Source organism: Carcharodon carcharias, chromosome 12 (genome assembly GCF_017639515.1).
Source record: "Carcharodon carcharias isolate sCarCar2 chromosome 12, sCarCar2.pri, whole genome shotgun sequence".
In the NCBI taxonomy this organism is placed as follows: domain Eukaryota; kingdom Metazoa; phylum Chordata; class Chondrichthyes; order Lamniformes; family Lamnidae; genus Carcharodon; species Carcharodon carcharias.
In genome coordinates, this window is record NC_054478.1 from 85,963,283 (window position 1) to 85,972,525 (window position 9,243).

Below are 9,243 nucleotides of genomic sequence, written 5' to 3' on the forward strand. Positions count from 1 at the left end.
TATATACCCAGAGACCAACTGGATTTTGTGCACATGAAGGAACTAGAATTTTGTGTTGAAAATACAAAGTTTGTGCTAAAGATGCATTTCCTGTGAAATCATCATAATATGGCTTTAAAGCCCATTAGCCGTCTCCTGGATGGCCAATTTCTCTTTTGAAGTGCAATTCAAAAATTTCTATGTAAACCTTTGCTATGTATCTGTGCAATCTACTTTCTAAATTGAGCCTTCCTGATTAAATAGGGTTTATTTTTTAAAGGCAGTATAGTGCCTTGTAACCTGTCACCATCCAGTGAATACAGCCATTACATAGCAGTCCATGCCCATGTGCAGCAAGACCTGGACAACGTTCAGGCTTGGGCTGATAAGTGGCAAGTAAGATTTGCGTCACACAAGTGCAAGGCAATGACTATCTCCAACAAGAGAGAATCTAACCATCTCCCCTTGAAATTCAATGGCATTACCATTGCTGAACCCCCAACCATCAACATCCTGAGTTACCATTGACCAGAAACTGAGCTGGACCAGCCATATAAATACTGTAGCTACAAGAGCGGGTCAGAGGCTGGGAATTCTGTGGTGAGTAGCTTACCTCCTGACTCCCCAAAGTCTGTCCACCACCTATAAGGCACAAGTCAGGAGTGTGGTGAAATACTCCCCACTTGCCTGGATGAGTGCAGTTCCAACAACACTCCAGAAGCTTGACACCATTCAGGACAAAGCAGTCTGCTTGATTGGCACCCCTTCCACAAATATTAATTCCTTCCACCACTGCGCATAGTAGTAACAGAGTGTACCATCTACAAAATGTAGTGCAGCAACTCACCGAGGCTCCTTTGACAGCACCTTTCAAACCCGCAACCTCTACCACCTGGAAGGACAAGGGCAGCAGATGCATAGGAACAGCCCCACCTGCAAGTTCCCATCCAAGGCACACACCATCCTGACTTGGAACTATATCCCTTCACTGCCACTGGATCAAATCTCAATCTCAATCAGCACTGTGGGTGTACCTATACCAAATGGACTGCAGCGGTTCAGCATGGCGATTCACCACCACTTTCTCAAGGGTAGTTAGGGATGGGCAACAAAAATAAAAACAAAAAACTGCGGATACTGGAAATCCAAAACTAAAACAGAATTACCTGGAAAAACTCAGCAGGTCTGGCAGCATCGGCGGAGAAGAAAAGAGTTGATGATTCGAGTCCTCATGAGCCTAGTTGAATGGTCATGAGGACTCGAAACATCAACTTTTTTCTTCTCCGCCGATGCTGCCAGACCTGCTGAGTTTTTCCAGGTAATTCTGTTTTTGTTGTGGGCGACAAAAATGCTGGCCTAGCCAGTGACACCCACATTCCATGAAAGAATAAAAAAATTCTCTCTCCAGATACTGAGAAGGTCTTTGATGGCCTTCTCATGAGAAATGCATTTTTTTTTTCTTTGGCTGCCAGATTCTGTATCACACTGCAGAGATTCCAGTGTTTCTCAAAGAATATAACTTATCCTGATATGTTCATAATATTCTATATCTAGCCCTAATACCTGCATTGCATTGCTGTTAAACTATGCGATCAATAATGATAGATTGAAGGCCATTAGCCTGGACGAGGTTTTCATCCTCTTTGGTGTTGGAATCTTCTTTTGTTGGTTTAGTTAAGGATATTGGTCTTTAGAAGTTCAGGCCACTCTGAAACTATACAATTTTTGTCTCAATAATTAACTCTTCAGTCTTGGCACAATTCATGAGAACATCAATAGATTGGCTAATCTATACATTCCCTTCGGGCTGAACCAGTGTTTCAAAAATGAATATTCTCCTCTGTTTGCTCTCTTTCAAAGGTCCATTGTCTGCTTTTTCTGACCCACCTTTCTGAAATTAAATTTGGAAGATCCTTCATTTCACATGGATTGGTAGAAGCCTGCAGATTAGACTTAATTGTTGCAGTGTTCGCACGGGGCTGCCTATCCTCCGCAACTGCCTATATTTATTAATCCTCTGCATTTAACATATCAGTATCGAATCATAGAATGATTACAGCACAGAATGAGCCCATTCGGCCTGTCAAGCCCCTGCTGGTGCTCTGCAAGTGCAGTTTAACTAGTCCTTCTCCCCTACCTTTTTTGCAAGTGAGAATGGAGAAGGAAATCTTAACACCACCACCCACTCCGCCACCAAACCCCTGGTTCCTATTTCATATATTGTTTTTGGCAGCAGGTATTATTGATTCCTGCCACAATTATGACTTATCTGGTTTGGAATACAGACTTATTGGGCTGGTGAGACCTATGCTGCCATTTTTCTACAATGTAAGGTCTGTCTGCCGGTCCTTCCTATTGTGCAACTTAGAAATCTTTTCAATTGGTATTAGGTTTACATAGAAAACGCCCAGATTTGGAACAGCTAATTTTTAAATCCAGTTTCTGAAAAGAAAATGAAGGTTTGGATTTTGCAAAATTTTCCCACCTGTAAAGAGTGACTCAATCAGATTGATTGCTCTGCTACAACCACAATAATCACACTAATGCCAAAGGTAAAGGAGTGGTTCAGACAGTTGGTGGCGTGGTAGCGTTGGTGGTAGGGCACATTTAGAAGCTAAGTCCCTATTGGATTTGGAGTCTATACCAAACGCCAGTTTAAGAAAATTCTTGTCAGGGAATAACCTTATTGGCAAAAAGGATAATCACTAATTTAAAATGCAAACTTACAAGGCTTATTGTTCAATAAAGATTAATACTTAACATTGCACTAGTCAAGGCATGGCATGACACACTCTTTCCTGTGGATCTTGGGACTTCTGGGGTCTTCCCTTCTTGGTTTCTTGAACCTGGTCTCTCAATTCAAGATGTTCCCCAAGATTTTAACTTAGTCAACTTAACTCTAACAAACATGCAAAATCCCTTTGCAGCTTTAAGACTTCAACTCTAATTTCCCAGTCTACTTTAACTGTTGTGGCTACATGTTTCATAGCTACTTGCTGAGTGCTTTTCTCTCTTATACTTCATAGCTGATACTGAGTATTCTCTTTCTTTTTCTCCCTCTTAATCTGAAAACAGCTTCCTGACAAAGACTGTTCACTTTTTCTTAAGGCAATTACTTTTAGACTTAATACTGGATTCTAATACTGATCTGGGTTCTTATAGCAGTCTGCAACCCAGTGACAATCACATTAGTCACTTCTGGATTCTTACAGCAATCCCCAGACAATGACAAATACCTGCCAATTGTCAATGCTCTCTGCAAATGCTAACTTCATAGCAAGTGCTCCACTACTTACTCCTAACTTTCTCTCCCAGCAAAAGCCCCCTTAAAGGTGTTCTGAGACAAATGCTAGCCCCTGGCAAGTGCAAAGACCCCTGGCAAGTGTCTTAATTTTATATCCTTTTTGCAGGCAGTTTTCGTAACATTCAGTCCAAGTTTTGCTCCTGTGTCAACACAAACTAGTAACTTCTACCCTTTATTTACAATTCTTGACCAATGGGAAAGAGTGCTTCTGGCTTCTGTTCAACAACTAACCTTAATTTATACCCTTTACTTACAATTCTAGCCAACAGGCCATCCTTCTAGCCAATTAGCATTCCAGTTTTGACTTCTGTTCAGTGCTAATGCTAGACTCACTGGAGCCCAAAGTGCCCCAGCTATAACTTCAAATGTCCTTTCTTAAAGTGGCATCACACTATTTTGGCATTCAAAAGAGATGCCAACTTAAGGACTTTGTAACAACATTCCAATAATATGTACAAAATAAGACATTTCACCATTAAGCTTATGTACAGTACAGTTTGATAACTTAAGCCTTATTACTAACACGAATGTGGCACTGCAGTGAATTCTAACACTCCCTGACTGTATGATGTTGCCAAAGGGCAACATTAAATAAAAAAGATGATGGGTGCAGGGAAGATCCTTGAGACTTCCCAGGTGACGATGCAAGGATAGGAAGAGATGCCAATGCTGGAGATGCTCTGGATATGTAAGAATGGAACAACTGGAGGGAGCCTCCAGTTTAACAGATAAACAAAACTCCAGTTTAAGAAAATTCTTGTCAGGGAATATTGGCAAAAAGGACAATCACTAATTTAAAATGCAAACTTACAAGGTTTATTGTTCAATAATGATTAATACTTAACATTGCACTAGTCGAGGCATGGCATGACACACTTTTTCCTGTGGATCTTGGGACTTCTGGGGTCTTCCCTTCTTGGTTTCTTGAACCTGGTCTCTCAATTCAAGATGTTCCCCAAGATTTTAATGGAAGAGGGGGTGTTGTGGTTGACTATGTCAAAGGCTACAAAGTGGTCAAGAAGGGATATTACACCATAGTCAAATCACAGAGAATATCATTTATTATTTTGGGTAGCCTGAAATGGAATTTGCAGTAGAGGGGTATAAATCTGTGAGGTGACAGCACATTTCAGGACTAAAAAGGGAAGGTTGGAAATGGGCGATAGCTAGCAAGAACATAGCAGTCAAAAGTGAGTTTTGATGAAAGGATGGTGATAGCAGTTTTGAAAGGGAGATCATTTACAGTGCCTAACAACTTAGGTCAGCAGTAGGAATTAATCATGTGCTTTTTATTTACAAGCCATATATTGTGACATAAATATCAATTTTGCTATTTAAGTTATTTTTTAAAGTGTAAGTTAAAATTCCTCTGATGAGCAAAGGGCCAGTTGAACAATATTGACCCTTGCTGAAAAGCCTACCTGTAGAATCATTCATTTAGAATGGAAAGGCAATTCCCCTCTCCTGATGGGACTGCTGAGGCTTCAGAGCTGCCAGCCCTCTAATTGGAGCAACAACATCAGGAAATCGCCACCATCCTTAATCAGGCTGTGAGCCTGCAGGTGACCAATTAGCAGGCCACCTGTGATAAAATGATAAAATTGGCAAGCAGATCCTGCTGCTGGCAAGTACAAGCTTGGGACCCACTTATCAGCCTGACGTCGGGTTCCTGAAACCTGCAGTAAATTTCAGTCCGTGATGTCAGAAGTGCCTTCAAAGAAGCTCGCTGCTTATGTGATTTTTATTACAGGTAAATCTGACCTGGTACTTGTCCATTTCACAAAGATTTGGAAGCTGTCTTTGGAAAATGATCAAGAATCAGTAAAGTAGATCATCTCTCTGTACACCTGGGGCTGGATTTTACAGCTCCCCCACCAGCATGTTTGAAGGCGGTGGGACTCGTAAATTGCAGTGCATGGCCTGCTTCCTGCCTTCCCGTTTGCCCTTGACCTGTCTCCCATTTTGTAGAGGTGGTGTTGGACAGCCAGCCCACCCTTCGGTCTACTGAGGTGCCTAAGTGGCCAATTAATGGCAATCGGATTGGCCAGCAGCTGTCTAAGGTGGGTCTTCTTCCCCAGATGGGGACAGAGGTTTCGGCCTTAGGTAGTTAACGCCCCGCTGAGTGTAAAATGGCTGCAGAGCATCTAGCTTTTTGGTGGGCATGTTCCTGAGTTACTTTTTAGTTGTGAGGGCAGGGAATATGGCAGCCCATAAAATGCAGCCCCTTGTTGCAATAATTGCCAATTAAATATACTGTGCTGCTGAGTCCAGGATGCAGATTTGTTTGCATGGAACCTGCAGGCCAAATTCTGTATTATGTCAGGAAATCACAAAGCATAGACAGATCCTTCATGGGAAAAATTGATGAATCAGCCATATTGGCCTGAGCTGATGCACCACCTTGTAGGCTAGCAAAGGCCTGTGAATAATGTGACATGGGATAAAAAGTAGGGGATTAAAATGAGTCAAGCAATTTTAAATATTGACTACACTATTTTGATTCACAATTACTTTCTAGTCTTAACTTTTTGTTCAGCATTTTTGATCAAACTGTGTTTTAAATCACTGTGTACAGTATGCCAAATTACAGTATACACCATTTAAATGCCCATGTTCAAAAAAATTTAGTAATTGTATAAAAGTAGCTTTTTAATTCTCATTTTACAGTTGCTTGGAGTTCCTAACCATTTTAAATCAATATGCAGGTGGCAAATGACAACTAGGAATGTGTTTGCAATGATGTGATTCTTAATTTGTTCTCCTTCACATATCATGGGGAGTGATTGAAGACGAAATTGCACAGTGGCAATTTTCAAGATATCAAATCTTTTAAGAGGACATTGCACCATCCCACCATGCTCATTTAGCAAGTTATTAGTTCCTTTTTTCCTTTTATCAGCATCTATGTTTATGCTGCTTCAATAAAGGAGAGCCAAATTCTTGGAAAAGAAGCAAACATATTCCAGTGAACAAAAGTGTCAGTAATGTTAAAATTGAAAAATTGCATAGTATTAAATAGTATTTACAGCACAGGTAGGCTAAAGTGCTCAATCCCTATTATTATGCCTCATACCAGCCTCCTCCCACCCTTCCTATAACTCCATCAATATATTCTTCTATTCCTTTGTGAAAAATGAGGGAGTGCTGGTAGCAGCTGTGGAACTATAATTAAGCATGTACAATACCTACAATGTGTTATGGATGGGGAGAGGTGATGAGATAACTTTTCTCCTAATTTCTCACCTCTCAGCTGATGGCAGCAACATATATTTTGAGAATGTGTGTTTTAAACCTTTTGAATGATGTAACTTTACAGAATACACAAACAGGCTTTCTGGTAAGTTTAAATCAAAGGAAAGGAAGAATGCTTTTTGGGGTGTTGTGTAAATAAACACAAAACACCCGCTCCCCAAACACACAGATGTACATACACAAAAGAAAAGATGAATCCTGGAGATGAAACATGCACTTAGATTACTAACCAGTAATAAGAAACTCTTTCACTGCCTGAGATGATAGTCTTTTAGAGGCAGGGCTTTTTTCTACTTTGCTGGGTGTGATTTCCTCTGTGCTGCTGGTCCCAGAATGCCTTGGTGGGTTCCCTTGTCAGGGAGTGTCAACCCCACCTCTCCCGCTAGTTTTGGCCATGTAATGGCAGTTTCAAAGTGCCACATAATGGGTTAGAGGTGATGTGATACCTCAACATACCAGTTATAATTAGCTCACTGAAAACCCTTGTTTGACATTCCATCTTCCATTGTCTTTTCAATCTCTTCCATTGAAGTGGTGAGGGGCAGTCAGATTGCACCTGGAAAACCTATTTGCATTTTTAAGAGCTTCCCTGGCATTTTGTCCCTGTCTGTCTAGAAACCATAAACAAGTCACCTGACTTTTTGGAAGCCACATTGAGACCGTACAGTGCCCATTTTTCCATGTTGCTTTCTTTTTAAAAGTACAGAATATATTGTCCAATTATCTTCATGGGCATGACATGACTGTTACAAGGGGAGGAGATTTTTGGAGGTGGTGATAAAAATTTAAAATTACATTGATCTAAATTTGCTTTGGAATTAAATTAAACATTCTATGTATCCAACCAAATGTACACATCCTGAAGTGAAGTGGTTTTCTCCTGAACCTCAGCATGACTGTGTCAAAACATTGTTTGAAGTTGCAGCTGTTAATTTTGATGCTGTCTTCCACTTAGGGTATAGGTACAATAAATGATAGATACTGAGAGTACTGTCCTCGTTTTTAATTAGCAAACTTTATAGTATGCCAGCATAGGTATCAGTTATTATTTTGCAGCTAAGAGATAAAGCCTATTGTACCACAAAGTATAAAGTATCATAAGAACTGAGGCTTTAAATTAATTTGGCAGGATAGGAGCTAGGATGCAACGTCAGGAAGGATAAACACAGTGTACAAAGGATTGGGTGAAGCAGATAGCACTTGCAAAAAATATTAGGGTGTCAAGTGGGGTCAGACTAAGACGTAATGCAAGAAGATCAAAATTAGATTTACGGTACATATATGTAAATGCCATTAGTGTGGTAAATAAGATCACTGAGCTGTAGGTGCAAATGGACCACTTGGGAATATGATGTTGTTATAAAGGAGACCTGACTTGAAAAAGGTTGGGACTGGCTATTAAATATTCTTGAATATAAGGCGTTTAGGAAAGATAGGGAAGAAAGGAAGAAGGGGTGGTTGTAATGATTAAGGAGAATATTGTAATGCTGGAGGGAGAGGATTTCCTGGAGGATTCAAGAACTGAATCTATTTAATTAGAACTAAAAAGCAATAGAAGTACTATGACCCAACTGGGTGTATTCTATAGGCCACCAACTAGTGAGAAAGATATACAGGAGCAAATTTGCAGAGATATTACAGAGAGGTGCAAAAACTAATGAGTGGACATAACAGAGGACTTCAATTATCCTCATGTAAGTTGAGATGGTAATAGTGTAGGCCAGAAAATGGAAGAGTTTTGAATTGATCAGTATGTTCCCAGCCCAACAGGAGGGATGCATTGCTGGATCTGGTTTTAGGATTTTTTTTCTTTTTATTCATTCCTGGGATCCGTGCATCGTTGGCTAGGCCAGCATTTATTGCCCATTCCTAATTGCCCTTGAGAAGATGGTGGTGAGCTGCCTTCTTGAACCCCTGCAGTCCATGTGGTGTAGATACATCCACAGTGCTGTTAGGGGAGGGAGTCCCAGGATTTTGACCAAGCGACAGTGAAGGAACGCCAATATAGTTCCAAGTCAGGATGGTGTGTGCCTTGGAAGGGAATTTCCAAGTGGCGGTGTTCCCATCTGTTTGCTGCCCTTGTCCTTCTAGATGGTAGCAGTCGTGGGTTTGGAAGGTGCGCTTGAAGGAGCCTTGGTGAGCTCCTGCAGTGCATCTTGTAGATGGTAAACACTGTTGCCACTGTGGTGGAGGGAGTGAATATTTGTGGATATGGTGCCAATCAACTGGGCTGCTTTGTCCCAAGTGTCCTTTTGAGTGTTGTTGGAACTGCACTCATCCAGGCAAGTGGAGAGTATTCCATCACTCTCCTGACATGTGCCTTGTAGACGGTGGACAGGCTTTGGGGAGTCAGGAGGTGAGTTACTCACTGCAGGATTCCTAGCCTCTGACCTGCTCTTGTAGCCAAAGCATTTATATGGCTAGTCCAGTTCGGTTTCTGGTCAATGGTAACTCCCAGAATGTTGATGGTAATGCCATTGAATGTCAAGAGGCGATGATTTGATTCTCTCTTGTTGGAGATGGTCATTGCCTGCCACCTTTGTGATGTGAATGTTACTTGCCACCTGTCAGCCCAAGCCTGAATATTGTCCAAGTCATTGCTGCATTTGGGCATGGACTGCTTCAGAGGTGGGTCAATTGGATTAGGTGTCAATCAGGGAACCTTTAGGGAACAGTTATCATAGAATCAGCAGGTTTAGGTTAGCTAT